Genomic DNA, 24,676 nt, shown 5'->3' with positions numbered 1-24,676 from the left:
GATGGCTGGTTGTGAGCATGAACATGGGTCCTCTGGAAGAGCAGTCACCTGGCCATCTCTTCAGCGCCCACACTTGTTATTTTCAATGATAGCCATTGTCATGTGTATCCTAACAGTATTAATGTTCATTTGCTTAATGATTTGAGGTAATGAACACTTTTCTTTGTGTTACTTAGCCATTTGTTTATTGTCATCTATTGTTTTATCTTTCACTGTAATTATAATATAATTACAATATTTTCCACTCTACTTACACCATCTAAAACATCCCATATACCCTTCATTGCTCTCTTTTAAATCTATAGCCTTCCTTTTCATGAATTGTTGTACATACTGTGTGTGTGTGTATTCCTAAATACACATATATGAATTGTGATACATATATATTTATATATATGGAATATATATATATATATATATATATATTCCTAAATACATAAGCGCAGCTTGCTCAGTCTCTATGTATGTTTTCAGGATTAACCGTTTGTTCTATTTTGTTGCTGTTGAATTTAACAGTTGTCTTGCTATGTCTTTGCTCTGCGTTCCTCACCCCGATGTAATTTGTAAGCAATGGCTCCCATCCTGTGGTTTGCCTTCTCCTGTGCTGAGAATACCATTTGATGCACAATTTACTTTTTTATACTAAGTTCATGAAGTTTGCATATCTTTCTTTTGTTGACTGTATGTTTGGTGTCACATTCAAGAAGTCATTGAAAAATGCAAAATGTTTTTGCCCTTTGCTTTCTGGGATTGTATAGCTTTAGGATTTATGGGTAGGATTTTGATGTACTTTGAATTATTAATTGTGTGTGGCATTAGGTAAAGTTTCATGTTCAATTTTCTTTCTTTTCTTTTTTTTTTTTGGTTCTTTTTTTTGGAGCTGGGGACTGAACCCAGGGCCTTGCGCTTCCTAGGTAAGCGCTCTACCACTGAGCTAAATCCCCAGCCCCTCAATTTTCTATTTAGTGTAAATGCCCATCTTTCCCAGTGCCACTTGTTGTAAACAGTGCGTTTCCCCACTAAATGATCTTGACATCTGTGGAAAACAAAACAAAACCCCAAACCAAAAAGTCATTTGATCACATACACAGGAGAAAGGATGTTTATCTCTTCCAAGTACAGTACATATGTTGAAATTCTAATCCCTAAAGTGATGATGAAGTGAGGCCCCATCGGAAGTAACTATATTCTAAGAATAGAGCCATGGTTGATGGGATAAAAGAAATCTTAGAAAGAAGCCTTTTATCTTCCATGTTGTGAGATCAAAGAAAAGATGGCGGTCTACAAACTGAGAGGAGCAGGCCTCTATCACATAGCAAACATCCTGATGCCCTGACGTTATACTTCCCAGCCTCTAGGACCATGTGAAACAAATTTCTATAGGTTATGAACTACCAGCTCTGGTATTTTGTGAGAGTAAGCATAGTGCCTAAATCATCCTGTACTTGCGTTTCCTATTTTGTTCCATTGGCCTGTATCTGTGAGTACTGAATTATTTTGACGGCTTATATCAGTATGTCTATCAAATAGCTTTGAACTAAGCCGTTTGCTACCACAGTTCCTGCTGTCCCACCTGTAGCTGTAGATCTGATAGAGTTGCTGTAGAGTTACTGATGTTCTGAGCTTTTTGATTGTGGTGTTTTAGTAAGTTTGGAAATCAGTAAATGTGTGCTATTAATTTTGTTTTTGTTCACTGTGCTAATGTGGATTAGTCAGCTTTTGTATATGGAACCATCCTTGCATTCTGTAAATAACTCTTTGTCATGGTTTAAACCCCTTTAATGGGTTGCTAAATACAGATGGGTAATATTTTTCTAAGAATGTTTACATGGGTGTTTATGGGTAATTTAGGTTTCTAGTTGTACCTTTTGGGAATGTCTTTGGCTTGCTTTGGTTTCAGGGTAATGATGAGCTCACAGGATGAGTGACGTGTTTCCTATTCCGCTTAAGTATTTATTGAGTGTGTAAAACTGACAAGGATTCTTCTTTAAAGTAAGAATCTACTGAGCTGTCAGTTTTTCTTTCATCAGGGAATTCATTATTATCGATTTAACTCACTCTTAGTTATAGATCTGTTCAGACTATTCTATTCCTTTGTGGTTTAGCCTCAGTGGATTTTGTTTCTTGGAATTTATCCATCCCATTCATTCTTTCCAATATTTGTCCTATAATTATTCATAATGTCTTCTTATAATATTTTACATTTATATAAATTTATGTCCAATAGCTCCCTTTTATTTATGATTTTAGTAATTTGAGTCTTCACTATTTTTCCTGGGCCATCTAGTTGAGCTTTTTTAAAAATTTTGTTGAACGTTTTGAAGGACTACATTGTAGTTTCATTGCTTTTATCAATTTTCTATTCTCTACTTAATTCATCAGTATTCCAGCTTTTATTATTCTTTTCTCAGCATTGTATTTAACCCATTGTTTTAAAGATTCTTTCAATGAGTTGTGCTGTTGATTTAAACTCTTTATTTCCTTCTAATACAAAGCATTGCATCTCTGTCCCATAAATTCTGGCCCCATAAATTCTAGTATGGTTTGCTTCCCACTTTTTCTATGTACTTTCTAATTAACTCCATGATTCTTTTCTTTGACGTGTTGATTGTCTTATGGTATGCTATTTTATCTTTGTTTTTTAGTCGAATTCTGCTTTGCATTCTAGCTTCATTTCATTGTGGTCATAAGTGATGTATTACATGGCATTGTATTATTCTGGGCCTCTCTTTTCTTTCTTGTCTTATGTTCATTGCCAGACGCATCACTACATTGTTGTGTGGATAGATATTGTAATCTCTGTTACATTAAAATAATAGCTTTATCCTGTAATTTCTTTCAGCTTTAAAGACATTTCGGGTGAATATCTATATCTATGATTGTGATATCTTCCTATATAAAAACTTTTATTGATATATAATATCTTCATTTGGTGTTTGCAATTTTTTGGCAGTTCTGCAACTTTATTTGATACTCAGCAGTTAGTTCTCACCCACACTGACCGTCTATAGATTCTTGGATGTGGTAACAGGCACATAAGTTACCAATGTGTAGAGCTTGTTTGGTGAAACCTCATCTTCATTATGTTTTCTGGAAAACATATTCAGATGCGAGATGAAACATTTCTTATTCCTAGACAGCTTTATTGAGATGCACACATCTGGACTCCCCATCTCCTTCATGGCAAATTTCCAGATTTCTTTGAGTGCCCAAGGAGCATATTTCTTAAAGCCCACTCTGTGGATGTGCTTATGAATGTTGATGGTGTATTCTTGGGTCACCACCTTGTTAGTGGCCAAATGCGCCTTCTTCATGCTACCTTTCTTTGTGGGAGTCATTCTGCCAGGCCCAAGTTTGAAAGGACCATGTTTGTAATGTTTTATTTGAAGTCTATTTTGTCTGATATTTCATATGCTTTCCTTTGGTTGCCATTTGCATTGTGATATCTCCAATATCTTTCCTCTTCATATCCACAAAGGAGTCTTTAAAAACTTTTTCCAAATTGTCACTAGGCTTTGAACTATTTTTTTGTATTTTCCATAGTATATTAGATATCATTATAAAGTAGAGTGACCAGTTAACCAGGTTTCATACCATTAGTGGTAGACCAGTGGGGTAGAGCCTTGAACACATAGGTACAAGGGAAAATTTCCTGAACAGAATGCCAATGACATATGCTCTATGATCAAGAATCAAAAAATGGGAGCTCATAAAACTGCAAAGCTTCTGTAAGGCAAAGGACATTGTCTATAGAACAAAATGGCAACCAACAGATTGGGAAAAGATCTTTACCAATTCTACATCTGAAAACCAGGTAATAAGGTGATCATTTTAAAGGAAACATTGAGCTTCTGAGCATAAATACAATTACTAATATAGCATTATTTAATGATACTGTTTCTTTAAAAGTTTACATTTTGTTTTGCTTTGTCCATAGAGTCCCTCAGGGCAAAAACAGTTTGCAACTCTTGGTATTATCAATTCAGAAATAACAGTGGAAATAGAATAAAAAGTGCACAACATTCTGACCATTCTGCTCTCCAAATGTGATTTCATTCGATAAACATTTGTTTAATGTTTTGCTATTTGCAGGCATGTAGTGTAGAAAGAATACAGAGATGAAGGCCTCGTACATAGACTTCCTCCAAGGGGGTTCAAAAAAGTCAGAGAGACTGGAAACTTATCAGAGGGTTGTTACCAGGAGAGGGAGCGCTGTAGCATGGGAACAGAAAATGGACATGGAGTTGGGGATCATTCCATGGAGAAGAAACAGATAAGAAGAGAGGTCAGAGTATGTATGGTGAATCTGTTGGAGGAGAGAGAATGAAGGTAGTCGGGACTCGGAGGCAGAAACATGGCATAGTCACTCACCTGATACCAATTCTTTGTTTAGACTAATCACCAATAAATTATATTTCCAAGATAAAACAATTTGCTCTCAGAGAAAGGTAAACCTCACAGATTCTTTTAATTTTTTTCCTTAAAACAAAACAAAACACCCCCAAACCTAAACACTTTATTAACTCCCAAACACTGTGGCTATTAAAGAGTTTAAGAGGATGTCTGAATTATACGTATATAATGGAGAAGAGAATTATTTAAAATATTCAGCAAATGTGATTCTTTCCATTGCTTCTATATGCAATCAAGAAGGACACATTGTATATACCTTCCAAGAGATTAAAAATAATCTCTTTATTCAACATGACTCTGCAATCTTAAAATAACACATTAGATTAATAAGTCTACTGAAAATACTCATAATCACATATCAGTTTGGCTAAAGTAGATCCTTGAAAGTCAAAAATCCAATTAAAAGTACATGCAACAGATCCAATTGACTTTGCAAAACAGCAAGTTTATAATGTGTCCTAGAGGGAAGTTAAAAAGTAGGAAGTCCATTATTTTGAATTGGATTAATATTAGGAAAAGGTCACATTTATATTCACTGGCTACCCTTAAACATGAAAACTTTTTGTTTGTTTTGTTTCTTGTTTCTAATGAAAACAAAAGGCTCCACTTAATTAGGGATGTCATTGCTGTAATGAAACTCTAGGACCAAAGCTACTCAGGAGGAAAGGGGTTTTTTGGCTTATACTTCCATATCACTGCTCATCGTTTAAGGAAATCAGAATAGAAACTCAAACAGGGGAGAAACCTGGAGGCTGGAGTTGATGTAGAGGTCATGGAGGGATGCTGCTTACTGGCTGCTTCCTCATGCTGTGCTCAGCTTGTGTCCTTATAGATCAGAGGACTTCCAGCCCAGAGATGGCACCACCTACAATAGGCTGGGCTCTCCCCCATCAGTCATGAATTTTAAAAATGCCCTACAGTCAGATCTTACGCAGCCACTTTCTCAATTCAGGTTCCCTCCTTTCAAATACCTCAAAGCTTGCTTCAAGTTAATGTAAAACTAGCCAGAACATCCACTACAGATATGATGACGACTGAGCCATATTTGTGTCACTAGGTTAATGGCTAATACAGAAAGCTGAAGAGATGGCTCAGCAGGTAAGAGTATGGACGGCTCTTGTGGAGGATGTGGATTTAGTTCCCGGAACCCATGTCAAGCAGCGCACAACTCCAGGGAGCTTCAATACCGTGGGTCTCTGAGGACCACCCCACCCCACACACACACGTACACAATTAAAACGAAATGGGAAATGGTTTCATCCTTTCTGGTTACCCCAGTCTTTCAATAACTCTCCCACTGACCCACAACCACTGAGCTTCCTTCAACGCGTTCAGAATTCTGAGCTCTGGTCGTCTGGCTTTAGAATTGGATAGCCTTTTCCCACTCTGTTTCTGTGCCTCTGTAGAATTGGCGTTACTAATTGCTGATGGCTTGGAGTGGGCATATATGTAGTGAAACAACTAGCTGTTCGCTAAATCTTATTTCGGAATCAAAAAGAGTCTTTGTAAAATTCATTGTGTGAAGTATATTGTTCTTACTACCTGTAAAAAAATGCTCTTGGTGGTCCACGTAAAATATTTTCAACCTTAGTTGAATATTTGGAATATAAGAGAGAGGAGTCATTGATTTAGTGAAGTGCTTTTAGGAGTGTGTGTGTGTGTGTGTGTGTGTGTGTGTGTGTGTGTGTGTGTATCATGTATATCATATAAATAAGTTAAGTTATGGCATGGTTTGCTATGGTCATTAATGTCCCTTTTACAAAAGATTGAAATTTGTTTCTTTTAGAATTCTGTGTCCTTGAACTAGAAAGTGGTATGTCATAAGTGCTACTCAACCCAACACTTCTTTAACCCGTTTAACATTTTATTATTTGATTTAACTTTTCTTGGCTGTCAGAGAACTAACACAGGGACATTTGCGGGGTCTCAGCTCTACTTGTTTCCCAGTTGAATTGACCTATACTTAAAACTTTTATCCCTGTAGTGTTTTCACTTAAAAATGTTGTATATTCTTTATTTATGGTAAGTAGCCTCAGCTAAAAGTTCTATTAAGTTTCTGTTTTATAAAGTTCCTGATACTAATGTCATGCTGTAAATCTTCTCTGTTTATGATGTTAGTTTTTCCTGACAGTCCAAGGCTCCTTCCACTTCTAACTACGCAGCCCTAAACAGCTTATAGTATAATTCTGGCTATATCTCTTCAAAATTCCTCCAAAGTGTTCTATTTAGTTTTTACCAAAATAAATGAAATCTATTTGATTCGTAGCTTCCAAAATTCCCTAAAATAGAAACTGGTCTCAAACTCATTCTCGCTTGTAGGGTTATAGGAATATACCTATTTACTCAAATATGCTTTCTCTGCCTTTAGTATTTCTTGAAGTTACAATTTAGTCCACTTTGTTTGGTCATGACCAACCAAATTGCTACTTCTAGAATCTAAGCCTCAACATTTTAATCAATTTTCATTTCACCTCCTCTTCACTCTTCACATCATTTAGGATCCTCACTTTAAATGTTTATTGAATATATTCATCTCTTTCCATTTTCATTGTGGATCCTGGCTATGATTATATATCCAGAATTACTTCAGTGGTCTTCCAATCTATTTCCCACATTGGAATAAAAACAGGCTTTTAAAACATAGAGCACTATACTCTTAACCTTAAAATTTTAGGAGGCTTATATGAAGTCTAATAAATTATACTGCTCTTCCATGCCTGCAAAGACATGGATGGTTTTCTGCCTTCTAATCTCTTCGATCTCATTGAATGTCCCCACTCGTTCCACTTTAGACACCCAAGACACCTTGCTTTGGTTTCTTAGGCTGAGCAACCACTCTCCTGTTTTAGATCTTTTGCCCAGGTTGTAGGTTAGACTAAAGGCAGGTGTTGCCGAGCAGTAGTTCATAAACCAATAAACCAAATCTGACCCTCCCACTGCCTGTCAGTTTCGATAACATTTTACTGGAATACAAGCATGCCCATGAATCTAGATATTGCCAGTGGCTATTTTCATACTCCAACGCCAGACTCGATTTGTGGTAACAGAGAACAAATGGCTTGCAGACCATGAAACTATTTACTCTTTATCGTGTTCGGAATACTTGCTGATCTATCCATCCTGCCTTCCCCTTGTAAGGCTGGGCTTTCCTCATTCCACAGTTCCCCAGTAAAAGGTCTACCTCACAAAGGCAGAAAGACCATCGTCTCTAAGCATCCTGCCAGCTAAAGTTTCTGCCACCTCATTTAGTTTAGGACTCCTTTAAATTTACCAGTATTTAAATAGTATTTGTTTACCTTTGTCTATATCTTTTACTGGCTTATATGTGCCTATTTTCATTTAGTAAGATTGTTTCTTTGATAATTTAATAAATGTATATGGTGCATTTTTGTTGCACTGCCCCCCCACCCTCTTTTTTCCCTCTTTCCATCTTCTGTCAGTTCCCCTTCCTCCCTACAAGTCTGTTTCCCACACTGATGGCTGCTTGCATTCTTTTGTGATTCACTGATTTTAATCAGGGCCCATCTGTATCAGGAGTTTGGAACTGTCTAAAATTTGGAATATGGTGGGCTTCGTGGTGGGTATACACCTGAAAACAATGGCTGTTTCCCCTCCAGAATCGCCTATGGATATGTGTGTGTGTATATATATATATATATATATATATATATATATATATGCGATAATTCATCAGGTAGTGGTAGGGCCCATGAATCCTCCTTAACCCATTCTTGGCTGTTGACATGCCCAGTGTTGCACAAGCAACCCAAGCTGCGGTGAGATCATGTTTGCAATGGTTGTGTTATGCCCTGAAGAGAGAGTTTTGTACCCTGTACCCCTTCTCTTTCAGGTCTCATATTCTTTCTGCTTTCCCTTCTGTCACGTTCCCTGTGCCTTAGAGTGAATGTTGTAAGTGTTCTGATTCAATTACCCCTTTTTTTCCTGCACCTCGAACAGTTGTGAGTCCCTGCATTCACCACCTTCAGTGTCCCTACTGGATGCTGGCCATGAGATGAGAGTTTGTTTGACTATCTATGAAGGCAGGGGGCATGGGGCTCTTGTTCAAAACTTATGCTCATTGTTGAAACAATACCTGTTCATAGCATGTTAAAGCAGGGGATGAATGTTACTCAAACAAATGAACAAAACTGTCCTATTTTTCTACTCCCATTTTAGAAAAACCCTATTTTCATTTGAAAATATTTTGAGATCTTTTAAGTGACTCCAGTTACCAATGTAACCTATTCTAGAGAAAGTTTTTCCCCCATGAATTCTACCCTTGTTCAACTCTCATACTGTTTTATTCAGTTCACAGCTGGGATGAGGTCTTTTAAGTCTTTACCGCATCTTGGAGTCTTCATTTTCCAGTGAGAAGACGACAGGTCCCAGAGAAATGGATCCGTAATTGAGGAGTACTATCAAAACTAACCTAGACTCTGACAGATGAAAAAGGATGAAAAATCCTTCCCAACAAAGCACCAGAGATTCAGACCACACTGGCTTAGAGATAATTCTGTTATTAAATATAAAAGGACCCCCAATAATTAAAGTCATAAGACACACATCTATATGTGTGTACAAATATGTCAATATTAAACATGTTTATTCAAATAATGTCTGCTTTTAAGAACCTTCCTTCTAGTATCATAATATTATTAATATTGAAGATAAACTTTACCTTGTTTTTATAGCTTTGATCAGAGCAATTCATTCCATCAGTAGAATCCACGAATGGTTATTGTTCTTCAGAGATGTGTTCTTATCTACAAAGCTGAGAATTCTGCTCTGTGGAAAGCCGGGTACAAGGCTAAGTAACTGGCAGGATGTGACTTATTTAGCGTCACACTCCATGACATTTTGAACAGATTTATCTGAAAGGAGTGATGAGCAGAGGATAAGGAAATGAAACTGTTCTAGAATGTTCTGTTAGAGTAACTGGTGAAACTTCAGGAAAGGGAGATTCAGGAAACCTGGATAGACCTAATTAAGGTCATTAGTAGGATGGGGTTTTCAAGACCTTGGATATGAGATTTAGCTTATAGCAAAGAAAGGCTGGTTCCTGGGAGACTTCACCAATGTTTGACAATGAAAAATGGCAGTCTAATAGCATGCAGTTTAGAGAATTTCCTTTTTGTTTTACCTCATATCCAACATGCTGTGGTTGTCCCCTTAAAAGTTTAAGGAAACCAGGGAGCAATCTGATGGTTCAGTACACAAATTCTTTAGACAACATGGGAAAATGTCTGCTGTTACCTCCCACTCATTTGCCCTGTATAGATGGTAAATCATTGTGAAGGGTATATAAAAATCAGTCATAAGGATGTCTCACTAATAGTGTTATCCTGGAGGCAATTATCTGAATGAACAATTTTGTATAAAACAATACTTTATTATTCTGCATTTATGTTAGCCACAGGAAGAATCAATAGGATTATGAGTAAATGGATTTTTAATTAGGAGGAAGTAATTTGAATTGAGATCCAATGGTGTTTCCTTTCTACTAGCAAACTAGAATCAAGAGACCTAGGGTTGATTCTTCCAAACTTAGAGAATAGCATTATGAGAAATGCAGAGAGTATTTTAGGAGATTACTACTATCTCGTTTTTGTTGATGTCCATTTGTGTTCTCCCATCCTATTTCTCAGGCAAGGTAAGAGTTAGAAGAAGACTACACAGAGGGAAGAGACATTTAGTCCCATATTTAAAATGATATTTAAAATGCATTACAGTGACAGATTCAGCTTAAGTATGTGTTAGGCACATGATAAATATCATCCCAGCTCCTCTACCCATTCCAGCTGATTCTCAGTGTTCTAAGCCATGTGATGCACATCCTTTAGAACACTGATGCCAATAGGTGAGTGACACATATGTGCTTAAAACCAATTACCCATAGGTAACAGAAGGGGCAATATGTTGTGGGATGATGGACCTGGCTTATAGTCTGGCTTCTATCATGTATTAGCTATTGTTGTTGGGGATCTAATTCTCAGTATGTGCTTGCATGTGTAAGATATCTACATTGTAGGAACTGCTGTGAGTGTAATGTGAAGTTACATTAGCAAACACAGAGTAGTGAATGGAGAACAATAAGCATTACGTAAGTCACAGTTAAGATTTTTTAATAGTGATATTTTGTTGTATTAGGGAAACATTAACATTTCATTGGGTAACACTTTGATATAAAGACTATATTTCTGAAGAGCAGCCAGATCTGTATATATGTAAATGAAATTACTTTACACTCTGTTTCTGTAAATAAAACCATGCACAATGTATCTTTGCTTTTCCTTGTTACCAGCTCACAGAGCTGCCCTGTACTTAGTGAATTCAAGCTTCGGGAGCTTAGATCACATAATTAAGGCACAGCTTAGCTTACTTTAAACAAATGGATTTGAAAGACACCTTGAAAATGAGATGAAAGAAAGATTTGCTTTAATATTAACTTTTTGTTCTTGCAGAAAGATCCATGATAGAGTATTAAAATTGGAAAGCATCTTAGAGGCATTTTTGCCACTGTTTTTCCAGGTGGTTAAACTGATAGGCAAAGGATATTTCTAAGGCTGTGAAGCCAGTTGCCAGCACAGCCAGGATTCTTGTTTTTGGCTAACTCTTCCCCTTGTGTTGGGTTCTACATAGTCATAAGAATTTTATCAGAGGGGAAGTGATCATTAATTAAAATATGTTTAAAACATGATGGCTGTTTTACAAAAATTTATCATATTACTGACATTGAGACATGGTCAGGAATACTGATGGTGTGGAAATTTGGTAGGGCAAGTTCTTAGGGCTTTTATTGCTATGATAAAACACCATGTCAGAACACAACTTGGTGAGGAAAGGATTTGTTTCAGCTTCCACTAGGTCATCATCAAGGGAAGCCAGGGCGAGAACCTGCAGGTAGGAAAAGATTCCAAGGCCATGAAAGAGTTTTGTCTAAGGACATGCTTCTCAAGGCTTACTCAGCCTGCTTTCTTATAGAACCCAGGACCACCAGCCCAGGGCTGGTACCACCCGCACAGTAAGGTGGATTCTTCCACAGCAGTCAGCAATCAAGAAAATGTTCTACAGGTTTCTCAATTGATGTTCCTTCCCCCAAATCACTCTAGCTTGTGTCAAGCTGAAATAAAACTAGGTAGTGCAAGCAGGATACATCTACTCCCTCACCCACAGGCATAAGAACTCCACAGGAAGACCAACAGAGTCAACTAACCTGGACCCTTAGGGGCTCTTAGAGAGTGAACCACCCACCAAAAAGCATACATGGGCCAGACTTAGGCACCCTGCACATAGGTAGTGGATGTTTAGCTCGGTCTTCATGCAGGTTCCCCAACAACTGGAGTGTGAACTGTCCCTAAATCTGTCACCTGTGGATCCTGCTCCCCTAACTGGGCTGCCTTGTCTGACTTTAGTGAAAGGGAATGTACCTAGCTTTGCAGAGACTTGATGTGCCAGGGTCTGGAGTTACCCAGGGGTGGGCTCCACCCTCTCAGAGAAGAACGGGAGGGAGATGTTGGGATGGAATCTGTGAGACAGGATGGGGGTGGGGGAGGCAGGAATTGGTATATAAAGTAAATAAATAAATAAACTAATGGAAAAAATTCTATTAGGTCAATCAGCCTTGAGTCTTTTAACATAGTTGTGCCCCACTTCAAGAACTTCCATTTATGGTTGAAGTCTTAATTCTTCAGGAGAAGTACAAGGCATTGATAACAATTGCCCAAAGAGGCCACATCAATACTAGGAACAGTAAGGATAGGGACAACTTTTATTGCATTTTTACCAGACTCTGCCCTCTGCTTAGCTTCCTCCTTTTGTTGATCATCATCTTCATCCTGGGATGAAAACACAATTCTCATGTATCACTTATTAACATGACAACTAAGGGTTTGAGAGATAAGTGTAACCCAAGTACCCAAAGATATAGTAGAAATATTACCCATCTAAGAGCAATTTATGCTTTCTTTTTATTATTGTTTTATTTATTTACATTTTAAATGCTGTCCCCCTTCCCAGTCTCCTCTATGCAAATCTCCATCCTATTCCCATTTATTTTGCCTCTATAAGGGTGTTCCTCCACCCAAACACCCAACCACCCAACCACCCAACCACCCAACCACCCAACCACCCAACCACCCAACCACCCAACCACCCAACCACCCAACCACCCAACCACCCAACCACCCAACCACCCAACCACCCAACCATCCAACCACCCAACCACCCAACCATGCACTCCTGCCTCACCACTCGAACATTCCCCTATGCTGGGACATCGAGCCTTCACAGGACCAAGGGCCTCCCCTCCAATTGATGCGAGATAATGCCATCCTCTGGTACATATGCAGCTGGAGTCATGGGTCCCTCCATGTGTATTCTTTGGTTGGTCGTAGTCCTTGCGAGCTCTGAGGTGTTCAGTTAGTCAATATTGTTGTTTTCTTATGGGGAACAACAGTATCAACCAAACAGACCCCTCAAAGGACAGCTAAATCAGGCTCCTGTCTGCAAGTACTTCTAATGGACCATCTTTCTAGAGACTGGATCTACAGTATAGCCTACATCATTCATGTGAACATTTGCATTAATGCCCTTGTTTCTGAGGAGTGCTCAAGCATACAGTGAATGTACTCAGGTGAACCTGGTATTTGACTTTTCCATGTATTTAATTTTTTTCATTTTTATATTAAAACACTGTGCATTTTTATAATTAGAATTGCTTAACAACAACAAAGAACACTTTTGTTGGACAGTTTCATAACATTCCGGACCCCTTAGAGCAGCGGTTCTCAACATATAGGTCACTAACCATTTTGACCCAAAGGGGGTCAAACAATCCTTTCACAAGAGTTATCCAAGACCATTAGAAAATATAGATAATTGTATTATGATCCATAACAGCAGCAAAATTACAGTTACAGAGTAGCAATGAAAATAATTTTACAGTTGGGGGACACTACAGCACGAGGAACTATATCAAAGGGTCAGAGCATTGGGAAGGTTGAGAACCACTGTTAGTCATAGAACAATATAGTTTCTACTCTAGTTGCTTTTTCATTCATTCAAAGTTGAGTATGAATTCTTGTCCTCATCCATCAACCAGATAATTGGATGGGTCAGGTCAATAGACCAGGCAGAGAAGCCATTATGGAGGCTGTCACTGGTCAATTGATGTCAGGTCCTTCAAGTGAAAAGGTATATCTTATTTAAACTCAGTACCTCCTTTGTTCCTGAGAGCATGAAATGGTGAAGGGTTAAAAGCGCATGCAGTGAAGTGTACAGTATTTATACTGTTATCTATGCTTGCTTCAGTACAGCTCACCTGTTGGATTCTCCAGTTCCATCATGTCTTCTGCAGTCAGCATGTTGTTAATCTGCATTATTTTAATCTTCTTTGGTTTCTGCCCTTTGGCTTTCTCAGCTGTGTGAGGTGTGTCGTTCAGGGAGGCAGCAAGCCAGCCGTATCTGGTCTGTGTAGTGGCCAAAGCTGAGTCTCCTTTCACTTTAATCAGTCAGTAATCAGCTGAGAGTCTGAAAAGAGTAGCTATAAATAACTGGCAGTGTTTACAAAAATGTAAACCCCATTACAGACTTCCTGGCTCTACACTGACTTTGTATGTGTGGTAAAGTAGGCATGTCTATGTGTATGTTGAGTTTATTTTTTTCCTTTTTTCCCATGGAGTCAATGTCTTTTACTTTCCACTTAATGTTTGTGGATTTAACTCAGGTGACAATTCTCAGCCCCACACCAAAGTCATTTGCTCTTGTTTTCAACATAGAACATGATTCGTGGTCTAACAAGATTTTACAAGCTGCCTTCTATGGACCACTTGATAGCTTCCTGGTTGTGTGGGCAGAAAAAATGTAAGGTACTAGGAGTATTAAATACAGACTTTCCAGAATTTGATGGATACTTAAAAAGTCACCATTTTTTTTATAGAGCCTTCCATGGAACTTTTAGTAACATAGTTTTTCAAATTCTATGTAGTTGTGGTGCCATTGGCTCCTATGCAATATTGTTTTGGAAAAAAAGTTGCACCACATTTCATGAATAGTGGTGATGCTGTCATAGGAGATGTCATAGGAGATGTAATATCTTCCTAAGTCTACTGTAGTCCTTCCTTAATTATTTGTTCTCTACCAGATATCCTTTTAGAAGAATGTTATCCAAGTTCTATTTGTTCTTTGACCTCCATGGGAAACAAAAAAACAGCCCACATTTTTTTCTTTTTTTCTTTTTTTTTCTCTTTTCTTCTTTTCGGAGCTGGGGACCGAACCCAGGGCCTTGCGCTTGCTAGGCAAGCGCTCTACCACTGATTTAAATCCCCAACCCAACAGCCCACATTTTTAATAGTACTTTATGGGATAGGCAGAGACCCTTTAGCAATAAAGTGAAACATCATCTTCTTGTCTTTAAACATTCTCTGACCTTCTTTCTGAGACTACCTGCATCCATGTGTCTCCTGTGTCTATTGACTGGATTTTGCTCAATTGTGTTCTCCTCCCTAGGTCATACAGGACCAGTTACATTGCTAGCCAATGTAGGTGTTGACTTTCCTTGACTATTCCAAGTTTTCTCAGTTTGTTCTACAAAGCAATTGATGAAGCCTAGTTTCTTTAAGGACTACGATGGCTTACATTACTTCAGATGCATTTTCCCTCCCTTGAATGACAGCTCATCCATACAAATGATGAAGGCATGTAGATGGATGAAAATGTGGCAACCTAGGATATATTAAAGATAGATTTAGAAGCTGAAATAAACAAGGGTCACCATAAAATGAAAAAAAAATGCTGAAGGCTAGGAATTAAGACAAAGAAACAGGAACAAAACAAAACAAACAAAACAAACAAAACAATGGTTGCAAGTGACTATAGAGGGGGTGCCAGAATCTGCATCCATGCACACGAAATCATGTAGAAAACTTTACAATTTGACAAAAGTTACTAGGAAGGGTTAAGAAATTTAAAAACAATTTGTAAAAAAATAAAAAGTAACGTGTAAAACATTTTGTAGAATATACATGAAAAATTTTAAAAAGTATATATAAAACAAATAACCAATAAACAGATTCTAACATCTAGGAGAAGATCCAGAAAGAGAAAAATAGAACCTTGAGGGAAGACCCTGTCAAATGATGACAAAACAACACAAAACAAAAGCAAACATCAAACAATCACCTCACACTGAAAGAACCACGCCTCTGCATTCAAAGAGCCCCAAGTCTTCAGAGCATTGAGAAATAAGTCAATTCTAGACATTGCTGATAGGGATATCACAATTATTAAGATAAAAGAAATATGGAAAATGTTCAGTATTAAAAACTGAACAGGCATGAAAACATTATACACAGATAAACAAATGACACACTAAGAAACAAATCAGAAGGATCCTAGACATTTCATCATGAATTCTGAGTGGTAAAGGACAGAGGTATCAAATCTTGTAGTAAAATAATTTCAATCCAACCAAATTACCAGTGACGAGAAAGGCCAGAAAAAAATAATACAGCATGGTACAGATGGTTAAAATGGAAAATTTATTTTCCACATGTAATTTCATAAGAAGTCACATGAGGACATATTTTAGAAGAATGAGGCAAACGAGGAAGATCAGACATTTAAGGAACAAATAACTAAACAAAAAAATGGAAATCTAGGGTGATGTCCACTGAATTAGTTCCGAGAAGGAAAGCACAGGAGGATTAAGGTGAAGAGGCACGCTTTTGGTACAAAGGAATGCCAAATTAGGATTTGTTGGGTAGAGATTCTAGAAAATTTTGAGACAGTAAACAAGCTTGGAAACAATACCACCAAACAGTGAGGTGCATCAGAATTCAGCTGGATCGATTTTAAAGATGTTTCTCCTGTACTAGGGTGTGCATGTGAAAAATGCAGGCCTCCATCAAACGTAAGTCCTTTAGCTCACACAGGGCATTTACATGCAGTGTACAAATGCAGCATCTAGACACGTAACTAATCAGAAGGATGTTTCAACAGCGTATGCATCAATAAAAATATGACAACATATTTGAGTATGATATATCAACTGCCTAACTCTTCTGGGTTATTGACTATAAGCAAATTTTAATACTTTATATCCATATTACAGTCAGAATCACTAGTACCTCACAGAAAATCTGATTGTCTTCAAGAAAGGCAATCTCTAAAATCCCTTGCTTGTGATACAACCTATTGCTCAGTAGGGAGTAAGAATATTTCCTGTGCCATAGGTGGTTCTGCATCTCATGACGTAACTTAGCTTCAGTTAACTAATGTGTTTTCTTACGTGAGCATTGTCTCAGCGTGGGAACATGAACAATTTAGCAAATAATTGTCTTCAAGTATTTTCTGAAAAGACGACTGTTTTCTTTTATGAGAAACGATCAAGAAAAGAAGGAAGACCCAGAGCATTTGGGTTTGTAATTAAGAAATTTATACAAATTTGGAATTCTAACTGCTTGTTGTACAGTCTAGTGACACTAACTTAAAATATGTGATTGATTAAATTACATAAATGTGTTTAAACTTCCATTTAAGTCTCATGATATAAATGAAACCTAGGTGTAGGCTTAGATTTTTCTTAATCTACTTTAATAAGGGTTCTCAATTGCTTCAACCCCCTGCTAGCCCCCCATCCAAAGGTAGGGGAGAAAGGATGGTAATAGGACTAAGGGATGTGGGCTCCTTAGAATTGGGGGCAATTCCAATCTGCATTTGTCAGGATACCAGCAGTCCAGGCTAGGGTCAGGATAACAAACACCAATCAGCAGAGTGTCACAATCTGGCAGAAAGACACAAATCTGGAACAACCAGGAGCAGCTGAGGATGCCAGGAGTTCTCTGTAGTGCCTCTCTCAATGAAGGGAAGAGCAGCAAAGACAAAGTTGTAAGAGAAAGAAGTGCAAAGCTAGCAACGCAAGAGTGCCGTCACTGTCCATTGCGTCCTATTTATCCTCTGCGAACATCACTGGCCTTGCCTCAGCAAAACATGTGTGAGTCTTTAGCACCTGAGATATCCAGAAACTGGGTTTGTGTGTTTATTTTGTATCCTGCCATTTTGCCAAAGAGTGTTATCAGTTCCAAGCCTTTTTGGCGTAGCCTCCAGGGTCTCTTATGTGTAGAATTATATTCTCTACAAATAGGATACTTTGACTTATTTTCCTATTTATATCCCTTTTAGTGCCTTCTCTTGTCTTTTTGCTCTAAGACATCAAGCACTATATCAAACAGAAGAGAGTGAATACCCTTGTCTTATTTTGATCTTAGTAGGAAGGCTTTGAGTTTTTCTCTTAATATGATGTTGGCTATATATTGTTATATACAACCTTTATTATATTGAATTTCCTGCTAAACCTAGCCTCTTCAAGACTTTTTATAATGAATAAATGTTAGATTTTTTCAATTTTTTCTGCATCTATTGAGATCATTTTTTGATTTTGGTTTTTGAGTCCATTTATGTAATATTTGTTATGTAACATTTGTTGACTTATATATACTGAACAGATCCTGCATCTGTGCAATAAGGCCAATTTGATCATGATGAATATCTTTCTGACAAAACTTTGAATTCAGTTTGCCAGTATTTTATTATTAATTTTTGTATTTATTAAAAATAATATTAGCCTCAGAAAAGTTGGAAGCATTCTTTTAAAAATATTTTGTGGAATACTCTGAGTAGTGTTGTTCTTAGTTCTCGTTTGAGGGTCTTGGAGAATCTGAAGGAATCCATTTTGTCTGGATTTCTTTTTTTTAATTTGGAAGATATTACTGCTTCAATCTCATTGCTGGTTAAACATCTGCTTAAATTATTTTATCTTAGTTTAATTTTGGTAAATGTAAACACTTGTCAATTTCTTTTAGATCTTCTAATTTTGTAAAACATAAATTTTGAGGTGTGTTCTTGTGATTTTTCTTCACATGTGCTGATATGCTTCCCATTTTATCTCAAACTTTATTAATTGCATCATCATCTCCTTCTCTTTCTGTAGCTAATTTGGCTAGTGGTTTGCCAATATCACTACAATTAGTCGATTTTCCATTTTATTGATCCTTTGTATTTTTTAATTTCTTTTTTATTAGTTTCTGTGCCAATCTTAGTTGTTTTTTTTCCTTATCTACTGCTTTGATGTTTAGTCTGTCCTTGTTTTTCCTAGACCTCCAGGTACATCAATAAATTATTAAATTGAGATCTCCAAATTAAAAAAGTATTTATTTTAGTTTTAATTGTGTGTATTGTGCGTAGGTACATGCAGGCATATCTCTCTCTCTCTCTCTCTCTCTCTCTCTCTCTCTCTCTCTCTCTCTGTTTCTCTCTGTATCTGTCTCTCTCTCTGTTTCTCTCTGTCTCTGTCTCTGTCTCTATCTCTGTCTGTCTCTCTCTGTTTCTCTCTGTCTCTGTCTCTCTGTCTCTGTCTCTCTGTCTCTGTCTGTCTCTCTGTCTCTCTGTCTCTCTGTCTCTCTCTCTCTCTGTGTGTGTGTGTGTGTGTGTGTGTGTGTGTGTGTGTGTGTGTGTGTGTGTGTGTGTGTGTGCATTCAGTGCAGGTACCCACAGAGACCAGTGTAGGAACCCCTTTAGGCTGGAGTTTCAGACAGTTGTAATGCATCTGACATGGCTGCCTGGAACTGAACTTAGGTCTTCTGCACTAGACAGACACGGTTTTGACTGCTGGGCCATGTCTCCCACCATAATGCAGGCCCTTAGGGCTATAGGTTTTCTTAGGGCTGCCTTCATCTTACCCAAGAGATTTTGGGTATTGAGTTTTCATTTTGATTCCAATCTAGGAGTTTTTGATTTCCCTATTTCTTTCATAACTCATTTATTGTTCATCAGTGACACATACTTTGGAGAATAAAAATAAAACTTTGGTGTCTTTTCTTTGAATGAAAAAAAAGATGCCTTAAGGTTATCAAAAGCAACACACTGTAAAGAAATATATTTTGGGCTAGAAAGACAGGTCAGTCGTTAAAGGCTAGGTTCGAAACCAAAGTATAACTGAGGATATTTTTTTTCTAAAAACGGAAGAACCAAAATAAAACAATTAAGCAGAATAAGCAAATAAACAGTATGAGAGAAAGAATCCTATGATGATTTTTTTCTGCATTAGAAAATATATGTACAGAAAAAGCACGTAAAATTGTTTAGATTCTTCACTTCTGGGACACCATATTGATAAAACAGAGGACTTGTGCAGAATTTGAGCTGAAACCTTTCTGTGCTATCTAGTGGATGGATCACACAGAATCTTTTAAATCCCACTTTAGTCTCTTCTTACTGTGTGTCCTTGAGTGCATTCTCCAAACCCCCACATACCACACTTTCATAGTCATTCAGTATATTAGTTTTTTCACAAATATTTGCTGAGTGCCTACATCATGCCAGATGCTGTTCTCACACTGGGAATTCAAAGGAACGAAACAGACAAAATATTAGTAACTGTGGAGTGAGAAACAAATCAGAACAATAGCCAAACGAAATAAATAAACTCATGAGCAAAAACACAATCTAGTGTCCAAAGGGATGATAAATTTTGGAAGGACAGCAAGGGCTGGGGTGGAGCTGAAAAGAGGTATGACGGTGAGAACAGCTAGAGAACAGCTTACCATGAATCATCCTCATCACTGGGGGCTTTGAGCAAGCTAGTATAATGGTTCCCTATGGCTTAGGGCTTTGAACCTACTCTGTAGCTGAGCTGTGAATTGGGCTAAGAAGATAGGGGGAATAGCAATTAAAAGTAGGATCCATATTGAAAGGTTGAGGGAACAAAACAGGTGAACACAGCACATTTCTGCATAATCCTAGCTATTATTCCTTCCGAATGTCATCTTCAACAGAAAATAGTGATTTTTCTTGAAAACTCCTCTGCATACTGTCAGTCTGATAGAGCTCTGAATCTTCATTCACATTTCCTAGAGACAGCTACTAATTAAATTGGGGTTCAACAAAGAGAAGAGACTCAGCCCTGCTCCTTGACTCTAGACTACAGCAGCACCATTGGGCAGTTCATCTGATCAGGCCACCAGGCTTAGAATCCAGGTAAAAACAAACAAACAAACAAACAAACAAGCAAACAAAAAATCAAGTGCATTTCTGTCTTACCTTCATTTCCTATATCAGGTGTTGTTTAAACAGTCCAGTTCTTAAATACGACTCTACTGCAAGTGCAAGTGAATTGCTTGAGACTAGGAAGAATGGCCTTTTGCCTCTTAGATTTGGTGTTTCCTCTTGGGTACTAAGGAGGAGGAAGGTGGAGAGAGGCCAGGTGTAACTAACTGTAAGCATGAAAGGGCACTTCCATTTTCTAAATGGAAGTGTGAGTGTTGGGCACAGTGTTCCCATGCTTCAAGTCACTTGGTTGCAGGAAAAGTCTTCAAAGAACAAAAGCAGCTGATATCTGACCAAGAATCAGAACAATGTAGATAGCATCAAAATAGAGATAAAAGTACAACAGCTATGCAAAGATGGTGAGGGAATTTCTATTCATCATATCAGGACCAAGCCCTGGCTACAGGATTAATGGTACCCAAATTACACCTCAAAGGAAGAATGAATTGTGAAATTAGATGTGAAGGGAGGGGGACAAATCTCAGAAGAAGAACAGGGAATAGGGACATCGATATGAAGGAACACAAAACACAGGAGAAGTATGGCTAGATAAATAGTTAGAAGCCAAGTAAACGAGGAGTTGAGGGTATTTGTAAAGAGGCCACATTTGTTTCTACTCTGGGGACTTCAACTCCAATGAGCCCTTTATAGCCTTGGATTGCAAGCTTAACTCAGTGAATACAGTCTTAAGGGCATTACGACTGAAGTCTGTGGAAATGAATAAAATGAGGGATGGGCTTACATCCCTCTGAGAGGCAGCGTGGCTGACAAGCAGTGTGTATGCGGTGTCATGACAACCTGAATATTTGTTTAAAAAACTCTTGCATTTGGTTATCCACGATTTTTAAAAGTTCCTCAGATTTACATTTATTCTGAAAATCAACATTTAAAATATAAATTGCTGAGAGCTGGCAAACACAGGTTGGTGATTCTTCATCAACAAAATTTATGTGAATGATCTGCCTGAGTCTGAAGAAGAAATGAGCCCTCTTTATGTATTTTATATCACAAGAGTTATTGTTTTCTAAAATTGCTTCTGCTTTTCATTTTGTCTTTTCAGTTAAAGAATGGCTTCTGAAATATGTATGAGGGAGGCTAGTTATAATTAATGACAGTATATGCTGCTACGGTGTCAATTTGTTACAATCCCAGTGACACAAGTCCAATTAGTATTGCGGAGGTTTGTCAAATGCCTGCTACCCTCTGTCATTTAGCTACCAAACCAAATGTATGACTTATCTGATATCTCTCTTGGAACAAATGCAAAATTGTGTCGCTTAAGGAAAAATAGCTCTGTAGCTGAGTTTTCTCCATTCAGCATTGCACTTCCAAGGTCTGATGGGTTGAAAGCTTTCAACACAAGCTTCTTGAACCAATCGGTAGACAGATACATAGATTAGGGATCAGTGAGTAGATGGAAACATAGATTAGGGATGACTGAGTAGACAGATCTATAGAATAGGGATATGTGAGTAGGCAGATATATAGAGTAGGGATGAGTAAGTAGGCAGAATATAGATTAGGGATGAGTGAATAGATGAGTACACAGATTAGAGAAGAGTGAACAGTATGGGTGAGGAACTCCCACTATCAAGTTCTCCTTCTGCTTTCTCTGACCAAATAAGTCTCTAGTGTATCATGCTGTATTTGTTGCCCTTTTATGGCAGAGCTTTTCTGTCACAGTTTCTCCAGTTAGGTCTCTATTTCCAACATTTCTGCACTACCCGGCTTCAGTGAGCAGTCCCCGTGCTCTTCCCCGTGTCTCTCTCTCTGGCAATTACAGACAGGAGCTATGTGGGAAAGTTGATCAGCTTCTCAGAAGTTTCAGAGTAGAAGGCTGGCCTTCACCACAGCTGTAGAGTACATATACACATCTGTAGGAAGAGTTGCTAGGAAGAGTTAGTTTAAAACTACTGTCAGAGGTGCTCTGCTTAAAACAGAATTCTTGCTATTGCAAACATTTTAGAGTCTGTAGGGATGGCTTAGTGGTTATAAAGCTTGCTGTTCTTACAGAGAGCCCATGCTCAGTTTCAAGCACCGGCATGGGAAATCACAACAATCCTTGGGTCCAGGGGTCAGGGGTTCTGTCACCCTCTTCTGACCTCGGTAGTTTCTCTACTTGTATCAGCGGACCCATCACACTGCTCTGACCTCTGTTGGTTCTGAACCCATGTAGTATGATGACATTCATGCAAGCTGAACAACCATATGCATAAAAGAAGCAAATCTGTTTTTTAAAGAGATAAAAATTTGTTTAGAATCTCCTTCTTTTCTTTCCTTTTACTGTTTTTACTCTTCAGCTTCCTTCTTTTTAAAAATAAAAAGACTATTAAGACTATCTTATGACTTTAATGTACTTTCCTCCAAAACACTTGTCCCAATGGAAAGAGAGCACTCTGACCAGTGTGCTTTCCTCACAAAAAACATACTTTGCCACTTCTCAGTGCATTCTCTGTATTACGGTCATGGGATCAGGATGTTTGTGCCTTTTCTTTGGTGAGTAACCAGCAATTTGTGAACAAATTGTTGTCATATCACTTTCCAGGACTTGATATACTCTTGGACATGGTCTTGACAAACACTATAACAAGGTAAGGAATGAGTGTCTAATTTTATAGCCATTTTACATTAAATCATGCCATTTCAAGAGTGCTTTGCCCGTAAAAAGCTGCAGAATATATTCTGCCATCTCTATTCTTTCCTCAGACATATTTTTCCCCTCATGGATCCCTTCAAGGTCTCATATTTGACTCCCACACAGCTTCCTCCCCTTATTGACTTCCGACATTTAATGTCACAGCTTCTGGGTGGAATACAAAAGGTTTGCATTCGCAGGAGTCAACTCAGCTGGTGTGTGGAGGGAAGAAAGTAAAATGGGACTCCAACTGTCACTCTGACCCCCCTGCCTGGGGTAAAGTTGAAGAGAAACTTGAATCTGAGCATCCGGAAGTGCTGTGGTTGAGTGCTCTGGAAAAAAAAAACATGCCTGCTTCTTTTCAAAGTTATTTTCACCAGGCTTTCCTTGAGGGAGTCACACAATTCAATGAGATCATGGATGAATGTTTCTGGCCTGTAAAATCATCTGAGGCTGGCTTCTTGCATTCTTTAACATGAGTTTAAGTTTTATAAGATGAGAAATCTTCCATTGAAGTAGACATCAAATATAATAGATAAATACAGCTAATTGAGAAAAACCAGGGGAGACCACATGGAGTTGCAAGCATCCCGCATTGGGTTGCAATTATCCCCGGGGTATAACTTACAGGAGAGCTGTCCTCCTGAGAAATAATCTGTTAAGAATAATTAGATACTTAGCTTCATAGAACAGCAGACAGTGCTTCTCCAAGGGAGTCCTTCCAATCACAGAATAGTACTGGGAAGGGGAATGGGAAAGGAATTGATCTCTTAGAGAAGAACAAGAGAAACAGATGCAGATTTGAGGGGCAGTGCTGTCTAGGAGGAACTGAGAGGCTAAGGGAGTCATGTGACCCTGAGTTTTAGAGGAAGTGGCAAGAGGTAGAAGCATAAACAGAGGTAGGATGGGAGTAAATCTGGAGCATAGGACTTTGGATGATGCTGTCACCCAGGGGCTGTGTGACCAGGTGTTACAGTGTCACACACAGACGTCCTGTTCTTTGACAAGAGAAAGGGAACGTATTTGCCTTTTTAAAAAAATATCATACGATGTTTTGAATCACCACCCCTTTTGCCATTCCAAAGGAAGACTTCCATAAGCAGTTGGATTATTTAAAAAAAATTACATATTGTATTTTCAGGTATATAATGTTCTCAGTGAGTTTTATAGTCAATTTTAATGCCTTAGCTTTTTGATGTTCAATTAACTTATGACAATCAAGAAGCTATGAAAACATTTAAAAATTGATAATACTCTACCTGATATTGAACTATAAGGTCTCTGTTGGCTAAAGAGGTGGCTTAGTGGGTAAGAGCACTGAGAGCTCCTGCAGAGTATGAGTCCCAACACCCACATAATGGCTCTGGTTCTGGCAAATCTGACATGTTTTTCTACCTCTCAAGAGGTAGTGTGGTGAACAGACAAACATGCATGCTGCCAAAACACAGATACTCATAAGAATAAATAAAAATAAAATATAAGATATGGAAAATACAAATGGATTTGAGAAGTTGATTGGGAACATAC

At 38.0% G+C, this 24,676-nt stretch overlaps 1 pseudogene; it reads right to left on the bottom strand.

Annotated features, from left to right (window-relative positions):
• Positions 1–3,005: 3,005 nt before the first annotated feature.
• LOC134486876 (large ribosomal subunit protein eL31-like) lies at positions 3,006–3,338 on the bottom strand (annotated as a pseudogene).
• Positions 3,339–24,676: the final 21,338 nt, after the last annotated feature.

Source organism: Rattus norvegicus, chromosome 4 (assembly GCF_021556685.1).
Source record: "Rattus norvegicus strain SHRSP/BbbUtx chromosome 4, alternate assembly SHRSP_T2T, whole genome shotgun sequence".
NCBI lineage: Eukaryota > Metazoa > Chordata > Mammalia > Rodentia > Muridae > Rattus > Rattus norvegicus.
This window is presented reverse-complemented; position numbering and strand designations above follow the sequence as displayed.